Raw genomic sequence first — 17,256 nt, forward strand, 5'->3', positions numbered from 1 at the left:
AGCAGATCCCGACTTCCTCTGGGAGGGCGAAGCCCAGTGACCAAGGCCGAGAGAAGGGCAGGGGTTACGGCGCGTGGACGTGGTCAGCACTCGCTGCTGGGCACCGAGGGGAGCGGCGGAGTGACCACGGGGGTGGAGATCCCCAGAGGCCAGGGCGGGGCGGCCGCTGCGGGCCGGGCTGGGGGCGGGCCGGGGCGGGGCGGGGCGGGGCTCCGGCACCGTCTCGCAGGCTGCAGCGGCCGCGGGAGAGGCGTACACAGCGCGGCGCGGCGGCTGGGGCAGCGGCGGACCGGCGGCCGAGCAGGGCGGCGGCGGCGGCTCCGGTGAGCGCGGGGCGGGCGCGGAGGGGGCGCGGCGGGACGCGGCTGGGGTCTCCAGGGAAGAGGGCTCGAGAGGCGCCCGGTGAATCTTGCCATCCTTCCCCAGCTCCCGGCGCCCCTGCAGCCTTGGGAAAGGGAAGGAGGGAGAGTCCAGCACCCAGTCCTTTAGCCCTTCTCCCGCGATCTCCGTCCAGACGGCCGTCTCTGTGCCCCATTGCCCCTTCTCCCCAAGACGGCCTCCTGATACGTTCCAGATCACCCCCTTTGCCCGTACTCACCGCCCTCCCGCTCCTCACCCCCCAGGTATCATCAGCTCCAAAGCCATTCTTTTAGCAGCCCCCAGCCCTCTGCTTCCCCTTTCCGACCAGGGCAGACCCGGAGTCCCACCAATCCCCGCTGCTCAGAGGCAGCGGTGAGCCCTCCCCGGCGCCTGCACACCTGGGCCCTTCTGCTGCCACCTGCCTGGGAGGCTCGTCGCCAGGCAGCAGGCTGCTGTGCCTAGGACCCAGGCTTCCTTGCCACCCCCTCCCTTCTCCCCTCCCGGTCTGCAGAAAGGGACTGACTTGGTGGATCCTGAGCTCTGGGAACGATTCTACCCACTTCCCAAAAGGCTGGTCCTAGGCCAGCCGTGCTGTTTGGTGGAGACACCTGTCCTGCCTTCCAGCTGGCTGAAGGACCTAGAGGCCTCTGTCAAAAGGGGCCAGCTGGTCCCTGGGTCCCCCTCCAAGCTGCCCTGACTTACTTGCCAGTAGCCCCAGACACCAGGACCAAGAGCTTCGGCATTGAAGACCTCCGAAGCTATTTGCCGGCCCCACCCCAGACCCCCAGCATTTCCTCAGCCGCTGTGCTGGGAGCACAGGGTTCAGCAGACACGAGGCCACAGTTCTGGGCCTGGTCTCCCCTCCCACAGCCTTGTTTTCCCCACCTGCTCCCTGGGGAGCCCTGGGCAGAGTTCCAGGGCTGGTATTTGGGGCCTCAGTCTCCCCTGCAGATCTGGGGCCCTCCTTCCTTTCCCTGTTCGAAACTTCCCCCTTTCGCCGGTCACTGTCACTCCGGTTGGGCCTGGGCCGTCTGCACAGCACTGAGTCCCCAGGGCACAGAGAGCGAGCGGGGCTGGCACCGCGCTGGGTTGGGACCCGAGCTGGACCGGCACGAGGAGGGTGGCTGCCTTGCCAGCCAGGTCAGGCTGGGCATCTGGGCTGGGGTGGGGTGGGCGGAGCTTTCCCTGAGCTCCTAGTGGGGTCCCGGCTGGCTCTGCTGCGAGGAGAGGAGGTAGAGAGCACGGGCTGCTTTTCCTGCATGCTTCCGACTGTCTTGTGTTGCTATGGTGACAGTTTTGCCTCCCTTCCTCCTTCTGACTCTTCTGGGAGCTGGTTTTTATTGGTCTGTTGTCCTGTCTTTTATGGCTTTAATTTCTCCTTTCTACTTGCTCTGAAATAAACAGTCATAAACATGGGCACTGGGCCCAGGCTGGGGGCTGGCAGAACCTCACCTCGCCTTGGCCCTGCGTGTGCTCCTATGAGTGAGGGAAAAATAGGGCAAAGAGGTGGGGACGGAACTGCCCGCACTCCCTCCTGCCCCCAGCTCTGCAGAGGGGGCATCAGCATGGCACCACAGTCCCAGGCACACAGTGGGTCGCACCCTGCCTTGGGGCTGATCATAGATTTCAAGGGTGGTGGAGGAGCTCATGGGTGTTATTTCCTTTCATCTTTGTGACAGCCCTGTGGGGTAGGGGCTCCCCCCACTTTGCAGAGTGAGCTGTTTCCCCCTGAGGTCACACTGATTTCAGCACACAGTGCTCAGTTTCTGCTACATGAGCGGATCCGTGATGGAGCTGGCATCTCTCTGGCTTTCCACCCTGTGGGCAGGCTTCCCGGTCCTGTTCCCAGAGGGACAGCAAAGCCCCCGAAACCCCTGTTGTGGGAGGCTCGTGGAGCAGGGACTCCCAGTTTCTTTGCCCCTCACTGTTGCTGGACTGCCACGGAGACCAGCTGCCAGGGAGCTAGCTGCCTGTCGGATCCCTTGACCCCAAGTTGGGACCCAAGTTGAGAGGAGAGTGAAGCCACTTGTGACTTCCTGTTTTTACTCAGCACTGAGAAGCATTCGGTTTGCTTTCACTAGATGCAACCGGATGAGTCAGGGACACTGAGAGCCGATGGGTCCCTCCCAAGCCAGCCCGCGTCCAGAGTGCACCGGGCCTCAGGGTCACCCCCTGTCCGCTGTCAGTGACACTCTCCAGAAAAGCCGCCCGTTTTCTTCTCTTTTCTGTTTCACTCTCCCCTTTCCCACTGCCTCCCCTTTCTCCCTCACATTGCCTGTGCTCCAGGCTTGTGAATAATAAGCTGAAAAGGCATTAGGGTAACACGAAAAGACCAGAGAAACAGAAGCCCCAAGGTCCAATGTTGGCTGTGAGGAAGTTCCTTCACTCGTCTGGGCCTCGGTGTCAGCCTTTAAAATGGGGTTCACAGCGTCTGTCCTAACGGCCATGTTAGCATGTTCTTGGGGGACGGGCGGAATGGAGCAGCTGACCGCCTGAAGAACCCACAACGTTCTCCCTCTGTCGGGAAGCCTCGCTGTTACAGGGAGGTCCGAGCCACTGCTGAGAGTTTGAGAACTGATGTAGGAATTAATTATTAGCTGTGAAATCTCCGGGTTGGAGGCATTCTTGAGTCGTCTTGTCCAGCCTTGATACGGAATGTGTTTCTTTATGCATGCGCCTTAGATTAATTGAGCACCTACTCTGTACCAAATGTAGTTCGGGGAACTGAGGATTAAAAAAAAATGAATACGGCTCCTGTTCAAAGCAGGCAGTCTGGTGGGGGAGAAGGGCGTGGACAGAGAGCCTTGCAGCTGGTGCATTCAGAGAGGTGGCGTGATGAGGCAAGAGGCAGGGTGACGGGGGCCCCAGAGATGGTGCCTTGACGGAGTCTCCCTTTAAGGTTGGATCGGGCAGCCTGTGCTTTGTGGCGGAAATACAGCAGTCCGGCCCCTGCCCACTTGGCAAGCCCTGGCCTGGCCCTCTCAGCGATGGGCTGATGGCCGCAGAACGCCTCATTCAGCTCTGTGAGCCGGGACCGGAGAGACGGGCAGGGAGCCAGCCCTGCCTTCCTCCCTGAGTTTTGACTCATCCACTCACAGTAGAGCCTCGGGTTCCTATTTCATCGTGGTCAAAAGCCTTCCTTAGGGGCTGCATGGTACTGGAAAGGGTGGATTTTGAGTTCTGACTCTACTACTGTCAGGCCCTAGCTGTGAGATTCTGAAAGAATAACCTCTCTGAGCCTCAGTGCTTGTATCTGTGAAATGGCAATAATGATGCTTGCCTTCTGAGAAGTCAATGCTCTTATGTATTTATAGGGTCTGGCGTGGTGCCCACCTCACAGTAGACGTGCTGTTGTTTAGTTCTATCGATTAGAAAAGAGTTCTCAGTTACGGGGCCTCTGGGTCCTCTTAGAAATGTGGTGGGAAGCTCTTTGGACGAGTTCTGGCATTCGGAGATCCATTTATTATCTGGGAAGGTTAAAAATCCCCCGTGCTCAGGTTCCTCGCACTGCTGGTTAATCTTTGCATTATTTATCTCTTACCAGATAAGCTATGTTCCGCAACACCAGGACACTGTGCAAATCACCAACGCCTTTGTTTTCTCCAAGCGGAACAAATTGGAAATGGCAACAAATGCCCTGAATTTCAGAAACATGTTACTCTCTGTGAGAATGAAATAACTCGATGTAATTTCATGTGTTTATTTTTGCTTTTGTTGCCTTTGCTTTGGTGTCAGATCGAAAAATGCACCACCAAGACGCATGTCAGAGAGCTTATGGCCTGTTTTGTTCTGGAAATTTCGTGGCTTGGGGTGTTCCCAATCAAGTTTTTATTGCAGTTTGAGTTCATTCTTGTGTGTGATATGAGATGGTGGTCCAGTGCCATTCTTTTACATGTGGCTGTCCAGTTTTCCAACACCATTTATTGAAGAGACTGTCCTTACCCCTTTGTATATTTTTGGTTTCTCTATCAAAAAAATGCTTTCGAGTCAGTGCTCCATATTTTTTATTCTGGGCATGTTTAGCTTCCCTTTTTAAAAAAGTGCCCATATATGTGTATTTAAATTGTTTTTAAACCATCAGTTCTGCTTCTCGGCTGGATACGTGTTATTCCCACTTAGGAAGCTGGAGAGGTGAGGTCGCTTGCACCGAGTCCAGCAGTCAGTCAGCAGCAGGGCCAGAATTTAAAACGGGGTCCTGCTCGCTCTTTGTGCCCTTGCCCACAGCCTTGTCATTTCCTTGGCTGGCGTGTCAGCGACCTAAAATAATCGTGTTTGAAGAAAGCGGGCCGATTTTAATGGGGGTGGAACTGGTCAGTGTTGTAGCTCAGGCTCGTCGTAGATATTTAGAGACTTTGCTAAGGTTCTGCTCGCAGCCCAGCCTTCGGGAGGCCTTCTGCAGCTGGCTGAGACTTCTTTTCTAGAAGTGACGGGTCGAAGGCTGGCCTGCCCGAGTTAGGAGGACACATTGGATGATGCTGGAAGTAGCTTTCTTTGCACAAGCGTGGCTCGCTGGCTTGTGGCTGAAATAACGCGAACTGACTGCATGGCTGCACGTGTGAAGGGAAAGCATGACAGGGAGGTCCCAGGGACGCAGGGAGGGAAGCCTTGAGGAAGGCCGGAGAGTGGGGGTGGGTGGCTCCTCAAGTACAAGGGCGATGTGGATGCAGGCAGTTTGACTCCAGTCTGGGAAGGTGGAGGTATTGAAAAGCAATTACAGAATCGCTTATTAACCTTTCTCCGGGAACTTGGAAGCCTGATTGGCCCGGTCTAAGCAGCCCGTGTTGTCCCGGTGACTCCAGGTGCTGGGAGATGGGTGCTGTGTTTGCCAGCAGTGAGCTTACCAGGCCCACCTTGGCAGCGCACACAGATAGATGCGCTTCTCTCTGCAATTATCTCAGGCCTGCATCTGGTGTCTGCTTATTTAATGACTTCCCTTTATAATAAAAGTCCTCGATGGCATGGGTAATTAGATCTTTAAAATGAAACTGGGGAATGCAGTGTCCCCCGAGAGTTCGACTGCAGTTGTACGATGGATCAAGCATAAAAATGAGATCAGTCATTCATTCATCTGACTGATGTGTGCAGGGTGGCTTCTAAACCCTGTGTGGCATGAGACGGGACACCGCAATCAATATGGCGCTGTCCTGCCCGCAGGCAGCTCTCGCTGCACAGGGAGGCAGAGGAGGAAACGGGGATCCAGGTGGAGCTTGGCCGGTGTCATGCAGAGTGCAGCGTGCCAGGGGAAGAGGGGGGATCCTCTCTTACATGGGGGGACATGTAATCGCCCCCACTCTGCGCGGCCCAGCCCATTGTCTTCCCCGTGGGTGTTATCTGTGGAGTGCCTGAACTGCACCTGGCAGGTTGCAGGGAGGGGTGGCCTGGGACAGGAAAGCATGCGGCCTGAATAACGAATGACCCAGGATGGGCTCTGCTCCTTACCGCCCAGGGCGGGGGACGGGGAGAGGAGAAGGGCTCTGTACTTCGGTTTCACTGTGGAGGGTTGGACTTCATAACTTCCAAGGGCCCCTCCACACTGGGCCTATGGTTCTGATCAGCCCTTGGCCTCCTTTCCCCGAGTGACAGGTGAGGAAGCAGAAGCTGGCAGCCTCTGACTGTCAGCCGGGTTGCCGAGACAGGGGTGAGGACGGGGACCGCCAAGTGTGCTTGCAAAGCCTTCTCTCAAAGGGCAGAGAAATCTTGCTTTCCCTCCCAGAAAGGGAACTGCGTTCTTGTCGAGCATCTGATAAATGACTGGAAGTCAAGTTGATGACAAAAGGTGGGGGGGGCAAAAAGGATGCAGGAGCTCAGCAGAGGTGGGGGAGCGAGCCGCTAGCTTCCTGCCACGGTCCAGGCCCTCCGCTGTCACAGTCACTGAGGGCTTGACCTCGCGGATGCCTTGGTTACTGTCATGGGCTCTTGCCGTAAGTTAATGTCCTTAAAAACAATCATCGGGTTTGATGATTTCCAGGTTTTAGAAGAAATTAAAGTGTAGAATCGTTTCAGGATCGGGAGGAAGAATGATAAACACACAACTGTTTCAGCACACTGGTCAAGCGCTCCCTTTCCCGCCGGCAACCAAATGCATCTTCTTCTTGTAGCGACGCATGACATCCTGGGTGCCTGGAGTGAAGAGGCAGCGTGCTGGGTCGGGGGACAGCAGACAGAGAGGCGGAGGCGACTGGGGTCTTACACCCACACTGCCCACAACCAAGCAGCCTGGGCTTTGGCCAGTCATCCTTCTCTGGGTCTTGTGTCCCCCGGGTCATTGCGGGTAGCACTACCTCTGAGCCACGTAGGCATTAGCAGTAGGCATGTGAGACATTTCATAGCTACTTCTAGCAACCTTCTGAAGAGCGTTGGAAATAGACATCATCCCCATTCTGTGGATGAGGAAACTGAAGTCCACAGGTGTTAAGGAACTCTCATACTGTCACCTCATTAGGAAGGGTGCATGGTGGTCGGCATCTGAAACCATGTCTGTGCAGCCCTCAAAACCTGGTCTTTCTCTGCCACCCACACCAGCAATGGAGCTGTGCATGCGTGAGGGGCGTGGACGTAATGAGCATGCATCCTGGGTAAAATTCTCATCTCGAAGAGCTGGATGTTCCTGCACACCTTACAATGGAAAAGAATAATAATAAAACACAGCTGTGTGTTAAGCTCCCCTGTGACTGGTATCTCTGGCTTTGTACAGATGTCCTTCGAGGGCATCCCCCGCTCAGCTCGCGTCACCGGCAGAACTGAGCGGAGCCCCTGGTGTGCGCGGCGTGTGGGCTGGCTGAGCTGAGGAGCCCGCCAATTGGGGTGGGTTGTGTAGAACTTATTTTTCATACCCCTCCCTGGGACAGCTCGGGGTCATAGGACGCATAGGGACGGCGGGTCTCAGCTTACAGAATGGCAGACTCCTATGTCGTCAAAGCTGGATAGACAACTTTAGTCTAATTTCTCTATTTTATAGAAACTGAGGTCAAGAAAAAGATAGATAGATAGATAGATAGATAGATAGATAGATAGATAGATAGATAGATAGATGGACAGGCTGAGAGAAACCAAAATCAAAGGCTTTCCCAAGTCCAGGACAAGAATCCAGCCTTATAAAAGCTGCAGCTGGACTCTAACCCTTTGAAATCCGGAGAGGTGAACTGCGCTGCAGACGTTATGTGAAAATACCCCAGGGCTGCAGGGTGCTCTGAAAGCAAACAGAAAACTGAGCTGACTTGGAATCCTGTCTCCCCCGGGGCAAATTCTTCAGGCTTGTGACCTGAAGTTCATAGTGTTTGGAGCTTGGGAGGATATTGCAAAGAATAAGTTAAACATAGCTCAGCCTTTCTTTTTGCCTAACCTTTGAAGAAAACGTGTTTGAAAAGTGTTTGCCAGCTCCTTTAGCCTCCTCCTTGTTTGTTGTTCCAGGTAGAAAATGGCAGGGAACCTGCCCTTTCTCTGACAAAGAGAATGATGGCAAAGCCCACCGTCCCCACTGTGCTGGACTCACAGCCAGTGTGTGAGCCTTCATTTCAGACTTTGGATGTGCTTGGGTGTGATGGTTATTGGAGTGTAGCAAACATAATGATTCCGGTCCCCGTGCGGCACTGCACTGACTGTATGAATGATCGATCTTTTTCTTACTGTGTGTGTGCGCGCGCGTGCGTGTGTGTGTGTGTGTGTGTGTGTGTGTGTGTGTGTGTTCTGGAGTGTTGAGGTTTCAATTCTGGGCCCGTGAGTCCTTCAGAGTTAAACGGGATCATAAACTATTTTCTGACTTTCCCTCTTTAATAAGTCCAAAATCCAAAATGCTCTGAACATTTAAAGTGTTTTTCATAGCTCATTTGGAGGCAAAAGCTGGCCCGATCCTACACAAAACCATTTACAGGCAAACCTTGGAGACATTGTGGGTTCATTTCCAGAGCATCTTAATAAAACACGTATCGCAATAAAGGGAGTCACACAAAATTTTCAGTTACTGCAGTCTATTAAGTGTGCAATAACCTTATATCTAAAAGAAGTTGTATATATTTCAAAAAACACTTTATTTCTAAAAAAGAGTAACCATCGTCTGGCCTTCAAGTGAATTGTCATCTTCTCCCTGGCGGAGGATCTTGTCATCTCAGTGTTGATTGCTGCCCACTGATGGGGTGGTGGTGGCCGAAAATTGGGGTGGCTGTGGCAATTTCTTTCCTCTTTTTTTATTTTTGGCAATTTTTAAAAATAAGACAATCATGAAATTTGCCTCTTTGATTGCTTCTTTCTTTTACAAACAATTTTTCTGCAGCACGTGATGCTGTAGGATAACATTTTACCATCAGTAGAACTTCCTTCAAAACTGGAACCAATCCTTTCAAGCCACTGCTTTATCAATTAATTTTTTGTGATAGTCTAAACTCTTTGTGATCATTTCAGTAGCCTTCGCAGGATCTTCACCAGGAGTAGATGGCATCCCAAGAAACCACTTTCTTTGTTCATCCATAAGAAGCAATCGCTCGTCCTTTAAAGTTTTATCATGAGATTGCAACTCAGTCACATATCCAGGCTCCATTTCTAACTCCAGTTCTCTTGCTCTTTCTACCACATCTGCAGTTACTGCCTTCACTAAAGCCTGGAATTTCCCAAAGTCATCCAAAGGGTTAGAATCTACTTCCAAACCCCTGTGAATGTTGACATTTTATCTCTCCCCATGAATCATACATACTCTTAATGGCACTAGAATGGTGAATTCTTTATGGAAGGTTTTCAATTTATGTTGCCCAGATCCATCAGAGGAATCACAGTCTATGGAAGCTATAGCCTTACAAAACATATGTCTTAGATAACAAGACTTGAAACCAAAATTACTCTTTGACCCGTGGGCTGCAGAATGGACGTTGTGTTAGCTGGCATAGAAACAACATTAATCTCATTGTACACCTCCATCACAGCTTTGGGGTGACCAGGTGCATTGTTAATGAGCAGTAATGTTTTAAAAGGAAACTGTTTTTCTGAGCAGTAGTTCTCAACAGTGGCTTCAAGTATTTAGTAAACCACGTGGTCAATAGATGTCCTGCACCCCGGGCTTTGATGTTCCACTTATCAAGCACAGGCAGAGTGGGTTTAGTATAACTCTTAAGGGCCCTAACATCAGAAGAGTAAGTGAGCATCGGCTTGCGCATAAAGTCACTAGTTGCACTAGCCTTCAACAAGAGAGTCAGCCTGTTCTTTAAGCTGTGAAGCAGGCATTGATGTCTCCTACCTAGCTAGGAGAGTCTGAGATGACATCTTCTTCCAACATAAGGCCAATTTTTCATCTATATTGAAAATATATTGTTTTGTGCGGCTACCTTCGTTACTTGTCTTAGCTACATCTTCTGAATAACGTGCTGCAGCTTCCACAGCAAGCACGCACTTGCTGCTTCACCTTGCACTCTTCGTGTTATGGACATGGGTTCTTACCTTAAACCTCATGAACCAGCCTCTGCTACTTCCATTTTTTAAAAATTTAAAATATATTTTATTGATTATTCTATTACAGTTGTCCCAATCTTCCCTTTTTGCCCTCCCTCTGCCCAGTACCCCCTTCCCTCCAGCAGCCCCCCCTTAGTTCATGTCCATGGGTCATGCATATAAGTTCTTTGGCTTCTCCATGTCTTATACTATTCTTGACATCTTCCTCTCTATGCTGTACCTACCATATATGCTTCTTAATTCCTGCACCTTTTCCTCCATTCTCCTCATTCCACCTCCCAGCTGATAACCCTCCAAATGATCTCGATATCTATGATTCTGTTCCTGTTCTAGTTGTTTGCTTAGTTTTTGGGGGGTTTTTTAGATGCGGTTGTTGATAGTTGTGAAATTCTTGATCTTTTAATGTTAATAGATTTGCTCTTCACCTTATTCTTAGATAAGTCCTTTTAATGTTTCATATAATAAGGTCTTGGTGACTATGAATTCCTTTTGCTTTACTTTATCTGGGAAGCACTTTATTTGCTCTTCCATTCTAAATGATATCTTTGATGGATAGAGTAATCTAGGTTGTATGTCCTTGGTTTTCATCACTCTGAATATTTCCTGCCAGTCCTTTCTTGCCTGCAAAGTTTCTTTTGAGAAAACAGCTGATAGTTTCATGGGAACTCCTTTATAGGTTAACTCTCCACTATTCTCTTGCTGCTTTTAAGATTTTTTCTTTATCTTTAACCTTTGGTATTTTGATGTGTCTTGGTGTGGTCCTCTTTGGACCCAACTTGTTTAGGACTGTTTGTGCTTCCTTGATTTGTTGTCTTGGGAAGTCTTCTTTCATTACTTTTTCAAGTAAGTTTTCAATTTCTTGCTCTTCCTCTTCTCCTTCTGGCACCCCTGTGATTTGGGTGTTCATATGTTTAAAGTTGTCCCAGAGGTCCCTAAGCCTCTCCTCATTTTCTAAAATTCTTTTTCTTCCTGCTGTTCTGATTGCATGCTTTTTCCTTCCTTGTGTTCCAAATCATTGATTTGATTCTCAGCTTCATCCCCTCCACTGTTGGTTCCCTGTAGATTTTTCTTTATTTCACTTAGTGTAATCTTCATTTCTTCCCTTATGGGTTTGCCGTACTCAGTGAGCTCTTTGAGCATCCTGATCACCAGTGTTTTGAACCCTGTGTCTGATAGGTTGGTTATTTCTGTTTTGTTTAGTTCTTTTTCTGAGGTTCTGTTCTGCTCTTTAATTTGGGCTGCATTTCTTTGTTTCCTCAATTCAGCAGCCTCCCTGCGTTTGTTTCTGTGTATTAGGTAGAGCTGCTTTGGCTCCCTGTAGAAGGCACCAGTAAATTGTGTGCGGTGAAGCCTTAGGTAATTGTGAGGGTGGGGCAACCCACTTCACCACTCTGTGGCTCTGTGTGGTGAGGCGGCTCGGAGAGGGGACGGTGCTGCTCCCTGGCTTCTGGAGGTTTGCCCAGCGCTTGCCCCATTTCTAGTCACTTCACCCACATGCAGCTGATGCCCTTCCAGCTGTTGCCCTGGCGGTGAATCCTAGAGTGGGTGGGTTTGCATTCATCCTAAGTCCATGCGGGCCCTTTAAATGAACTGTCCTGAAAATCCAGCAGTTTCTTCTGCCACCCCAACCCCCACTGGTTTTTACAGCCAGGAGTTATGGGGGTTTATCTTCCAGGTGCTGGAACCCTGGGCTGTGCGATATGGCTTGGGGCTGGGTTCGCTCGCTCCCATGGTATTCCTCTCGATTTTTATCCTCCACACATGGATATGGGACCCCCTGTTCCACCACTGTGGCCTTTCTGCGCCACACTGCATCTCTGTGAGTCTGTCCCTCCTATCCATCTGGATGAATGTGCCTACTTTAAAACCGTGGTTGTCAGACTTCCATACAGCTCGATTTTCTGACAGTTCTGGTTAATACTTGTTTTGAGCAATAGTTGTAATTTTCTCTGTGGTTGTGTGAAGAGGTGGAGCATTTGTACCTACGCCTCCATCTTGACCAGAAGTCTTTATTTTTTTACCCTACAGCACCCTCACCTCTCTGAGCCTTCATAGTATTGAAGAGAGTTAGAATCTTGCTCTGGATTAATCTTAAGAGAGTGTTGTGGCTGGTTTGATCTTCTTTCCAGACCACTAAAACTTTTTCCTTATCAGCAATAAGGCTTTACTTTCTTATCATCCCTGGTATTCACTGAAGTAGCTTTTAATTTCCTTCAAGAATTTTTCGTTTGCATTCTCAACTTGGCTAATTGGTGCACGAGGCCTACCTTTCATCCTATCTTGGCTTTCAACATGCCTCCCTCACTAAGTTTAATCATTTCTAGCTTTTGATTTAAAGTGAGAAATATGCAATTCTTCCTTTTACTTGAATCCTCTGAGGCTATTGTGGGGTTGGTTGTTCATTGGCCTACTTTCAAAATTATTGTGTCTCTGGAAATAGGGAGGCCCAAGTGGAAGGAGAGAGATGGGGGAACAGCTGGTCGGTGGAGCAGTCAGAACACATAAAACATTTATCCATTAAGTTTGCCATCTTATATGGGTGCAGTTTGTTGCACCCCAAAAACAATGACAAAGGCAGCATCAAAGATCACGGGTCGCCATAACAAATACAGCAATAATGAAAAAGTTTAAAATATTACAAGAATTGCCAAAACATGAAAGAGAGACACAAAGTGAGTGAATGCTGTGGGGTCACCACGCACCTTCAAATTTGTAAAGCACGTGACATCTGGGAAGCGCCATGAAGGGAAGTGCAGTAGAAACGGGTAGGTCTCCATGCTTTTTATTCATCCTTCTTGGGATGAAAAGTTTTCATGAGATGAGTGCCCCAGACCGCCGGGGGTGTATGTAACATGCTGTATGTATTACATTCCCTTTCTAAACTGAACATTTCTGACACACATCTGAGCGAACAGTTTTTAAAAAAAGGGTTTGTGGACCTCTTTTTTTAATAAAAATAATAAGGCCACGGGCATGGGGAAGGCATGGGTGGGGCCCCTGACTCTCCTACCTCTGGATACTAGATGGTGTGGTGACCTGCTTTCCCTTAGTGCTGTTCAAACACCGGTTGTCCATCTCATCAGTTTACATGATGGGAAGTGAATTAAATGACCTTGCTTGGCTGCAAAACAACAACAACAACAACAACAAAAGACTTAAAATCCTGGGTTCCTAAATTTCACTGGGACAATGTACTTGTCCTGAAGGAATTTTTAAAAAAATTCCTTAGAACTAAAAATGAGCTGGGAATTTTTGACCTAGTGTGGCTTATGGTCAGGTTTCATCAGTGGCCTGTGGGGGGAAGGTATTCTAGAGGGGAGTTTTTAAGTCTTACTCATCACTTTGGCCCCGTGAGGAGGAAGCAGGCCTGGTAGCATGAGCATGGGGAAGTGAAACGCCCAGTGCGGATCGTGAGAAGGTCCTGCTTCTTATCTCGGGCCTGTTCTTGGCTTGCTGAGTGAGCTTGGGCATGTTGTTTCCCTTCTCTGGGCCCCCAGGAGCGCCAGTTCTAAGTAAATGAATTCTTTCTCTCTCTCTCTCTCTGTCTCTGAGGGTCTAGGAGCCTGTGGCTGGGGGCCCCACAGGACGGAGAAACGTGCTGAGCAGCCAGCCTGCCCGGCCGCATTCTTTAGCTTCTGTCCGGCCTCTCGGCAGACTGGAGGGATGTACCAAGGCTTCCATGCGTTCTGCCTTCTGGACGTTCCTTTCCTTCTCTCGCAACACGGGTCTTCTGATGCCTTAGACTGGTTTGTGCCGGGTTCATTCTGGCCCCAGCACCTCCATGAATGCCCAGCAAGGACTCACTGTGTAACCAAGACTTTCAGTGTGCCCGGCTGGTGATGACCATTGCCAGGGCTCTGCACGATCAGGGCTGTAGGTAAGGTGTGCTGGCATGGTTGAGGGATGTCAGGACGGACAGTGAACGTTCCCTGGGTAGAGCATAGGACCACAGCAAGGTGTCCCGAAGGAAATGGAAAAGGCCCTTCATTCCCTGTGTCTTCATGGGTTAGGTATTGAAATGTAGAACAGCCCTTACCGGTGTGGCTCGGTTGGTTGGAGCATGTTGTTGGAGCGTCATCCTACACACCAAAAGGCTGAGGGTTCGATTCCTGGTCAGAATGCACACCTAGGCTGTGAGTTTGATCCCCAGTTGGAGTGTGTATGGGAGGCAACCAGTCAGTGTTTCTCTCTCATATTAATGTTTCTCTCTTTCTCCCTTCTTCTTTGTCTTAAATCAATAAGCTTATTTAGAAAAGAAAAAGAAATGCAGAACATTTAGGTAAAGGGAAGTAGAGACGCACAGCCTTCTCTCTCTATCTCATTCTCTCTTTCATTCTTTTGTCTTTTGACTTTATGCTTAATGCGTCATCACCTTGACTGCCACCTAGAAAGTGGACCATTTTCTCCAGCATCTAAGGAGGCTTAGAAAGCCAGTGAGCCTGCCTGTCTAAGCACCTACCCTGCCCCTCTAGGAGGCTCTCACGCAGCAGTGACCATGATGGGAACCAGGGGCCTGACCACAGAGAGGGGGTTTCCACAATGGAGAAGTGACCTTGAATTTCAGGATCTTGAAGGCCTTCGGTTCACACAGACCATTGGAGCCTCTCAGGAGTTGCAAATGTGCTCGACACCGGGACACAGTGACGTGAGGACAGCTCTGAGGATGGCTGGTCCTGGGTGTGAGCATGTGTGACTACCTACATGTGCGTGTGTGTCTTGGGGTCCTTCAGATCCCAGCAGGTGCTGCCATGGCCAAGGTCCTGCCAGCCGCCCTGCAGACAGGGCTGTGCCTCAGCCTTGTGCTCGGGAATGGAGCTGATCACTGCGGCGCAGGGCTGAGGGGCCTCTTGTCGTTCAGTGACCACCCAGAAAGGCAATTAATTCCCCAGCAAGGCCATTCTACCCTGTGACTCTTCCCTATTTTCTCCCTCCCACTGAACCACGCGCGTGTCAAAGGCCCCCTCCTTGTGTTCCTTCGCTCTCTTCACACGGGGACCTGCTAGTGAGGTTGTGGGTTGTATAAATTTATCTGCTCAGCCTCAAATTCAGGAAATAATTTGAGTAGCTCATATAAACTAAAATAACTACAGTGCACTTGCTGTTTTGCGGTATGTGCACATGAGTTATTTTTTTCGACCCAGTGACTCATGGGTTACCTACCACTGACACGGTCTCTCATTTTTCAGAGCATGCCCCAATTTTTAATCATCTTAATAGTAGTGAATTATGCTCATTAGCATTGATTTATTCTCTGTTGCTCGTCAGTTTGTACACATTTTTCAACGTACAGACAACCTTGCAAGGTAGATGTATTTATTTTTCTTTTGAAGATAAAGACACTGATGCTGAGTAAGTTTTTTTTAAGATTTTATTTATTTATTTTTAGAGGGGGAAGGGAGGGAGAACGAGAGAGAGAGAGAAACATCAATGTGTGGTTGCTGGGGGCCGTGGCCTGCAACCCAGGCATGTGCCCTGACTGGGAATCGAACCTGCGAAGCTTTGGTTCGCAGCCTGCTCTCAACCCACTGAGCTACGCCAGCCAGGGCTAGGCTGAGTAAGTTTTAATACTTGCTTTAAGACAGAGGAGTGTGAATGGGACCAGATTTCGGTCCAGGCCAGCCTGGCTCACACAGGCCTGCACTTCGCCACACCCCAACCGTTCACACGGCTTCCAGGCCACGGCGGTTTTCTTCTTTGCTTGATTCCTGTTCTGAAAATAAACTATTTTTTCCAGCTCTAAGTCCACTTAAGCCCCAGACAATATAATCATAGCTGGATTTCTCTGCATTATTCCAGGATGGAGTCCCATGGCTCTCCCTCCTACTTGAATGTAAACTTCATGCAAATAGTAGATTTCCATATAACCAACTTTTACCACACAATTCTAAAGTGCCAGACGTTGTTCTAGAAACTTGCAACGTGTCATTTAACGGGAGAAGGTGTTATGGACTTCACTGTACAGGGAGCCAAACTTAGACTGAGTCTCTCAGTCTAAGATGCAATTATTTACCCAAAGGCAGATAGCATGTGAAAGGTTGTGGCTTGCTTTGGGAATTAACAATTCAGAATACAGTTCTGTATGTTGCTGGGCCTTTTGCCTTTGGCCTAGGGCCAGAGCACCCCTTCTCGAACGGCAAGGTCAAGTCCCGCTGACACACACAGCTCTCAGCCTCCTGGTGCCTGGCTTCCTCTGTCTGTCTGCTGCAGCCGTAACTCGGTCTGGCGGTTGTGGAGAGAAGCACAGTTCCTCTTGTCTTTTTCTGTCTTGCATCAGCCTATACCATCCTTGGCTCATTTTAGTTGGCCCAAACTCCTGTTTCAGTTTTATGGCTCATCAGAGACTTACCAATGTTTGTGCATGAGCTTCATGTTACAGAAAAGAAAACATTCATGAGTTTTACCCAAAATGAGACATGAGGTACACATTCTCTTTCCAAAACAGACTTTTTTACCCAGACATATCCTTGAGATTGACTTCTGGTGTTACATTCTCCTGGAAACCTCCCCCAACTCCCCACCACATTTATCCATCCATCCATCTATTCATCCATTATCCATCCATCCGCCATCTAGCCATCCATATATCATCCATCCATTATTTATGCATCTATCCATTCATCATCCATCCATCCATTCATCGTCCATCCATCTACCATCCATCCATCCACCTATCCAAACATCCAACCGTCCATTATTTATTCATCTATCCGTTCATCATTCATCCATACATTCATCATCCATCCAGCCACCATCCACCCATCCATCTATCCAATCATCCATCCATCCATTTGTCATCCATCCATCCATCCATCCATCCATTATTTATCCATCTATCCATCCATCCATTTGTCATCCATCCATCCATCCATCCATCCCTTATCCATTCATCATCTATCCATCCACTTAGTCAACAAATATTTACTGAGCACCCACAGTGAGGCAGGCGCTTTGCCTTTGGGTCACTCACTGCATATTCATCAGTGAACCCAAGAGACTAAACTCCTTGCCCCCATGGGGCTTATTTTCTGTTGGGGAAATATGGATCATAAATGTATATTATGTTAGATGGTGATATGTTTCGTGAAGAAAAATACAGCAGAGTTGAGTTTACACAAAGAGGGGGGAGAGGGGAGTTAGGGAGAAATTTGGTCAGGGAAGGCCGAACTACGAGGTGACAGGCAGTGAGGATCTGGGGGAATGGAGAGGAGGAGCCACGTGCTAGCTCCATGCTCCCAGCAGGGTGTCAGCAGGCACCAGACCCAGCGTGGGGTGTGCTTGGCTGCAGCCGAGTGGATGGTGGACCGTGGCAGGCGGTGAAGTCAGGGACGTAGACACGGGCCAGTCTGTGATTTCAGTGCCCCCTTGCTGTTCCCTCTGACAGAGAACTATCACCGTGTTTTCACAGTCTCCCTTTTCACTGGTGTGCCCCACCCTAGTCTGGGTGCCCCACCCTAGTCTGGG

The 17,256-nt window shown here is 49.7% G+C and overlaps 1 protein-coding gene across 1 annotated transcript in view; it reads left to right on the forward strand.

Moving 5' to 3' along the window:
• Positions 1-277: 277 nt before the first annotated feature.
• The window catches only part of CYRIA (CYFIP related Rac1 interactor A), a 95,844-nt gene continuing 78,865 nt past the window's right edge, over positions 278-17,256 (forward strand). The window contains exon 1 of the mRNA XM_045844529.1: positions 278-323. The gene's annotated coding sequence lies outside the window, so the exon portion shown is untranslated. The remainder of the gene's footprint in view (positions 324-17,256) is intronic.

This window comes from Phyllostomus hastatus, unplaced genomic scaffold (genome assembly GCF_019186645.2).
Source record: "Phyllostomus hastatus isolate PE091 unplaced genomic scaffold, TTU_PhHast_1.1 phas_contig_402, whole genome shotgun sequence".
Lineage (NCBI taxonomy): Eukaryota > Metazoa > Chordata > Mammalia > Chiroptera > Phyllostomidae > Phyllostomus > Phyllostomus hastatus.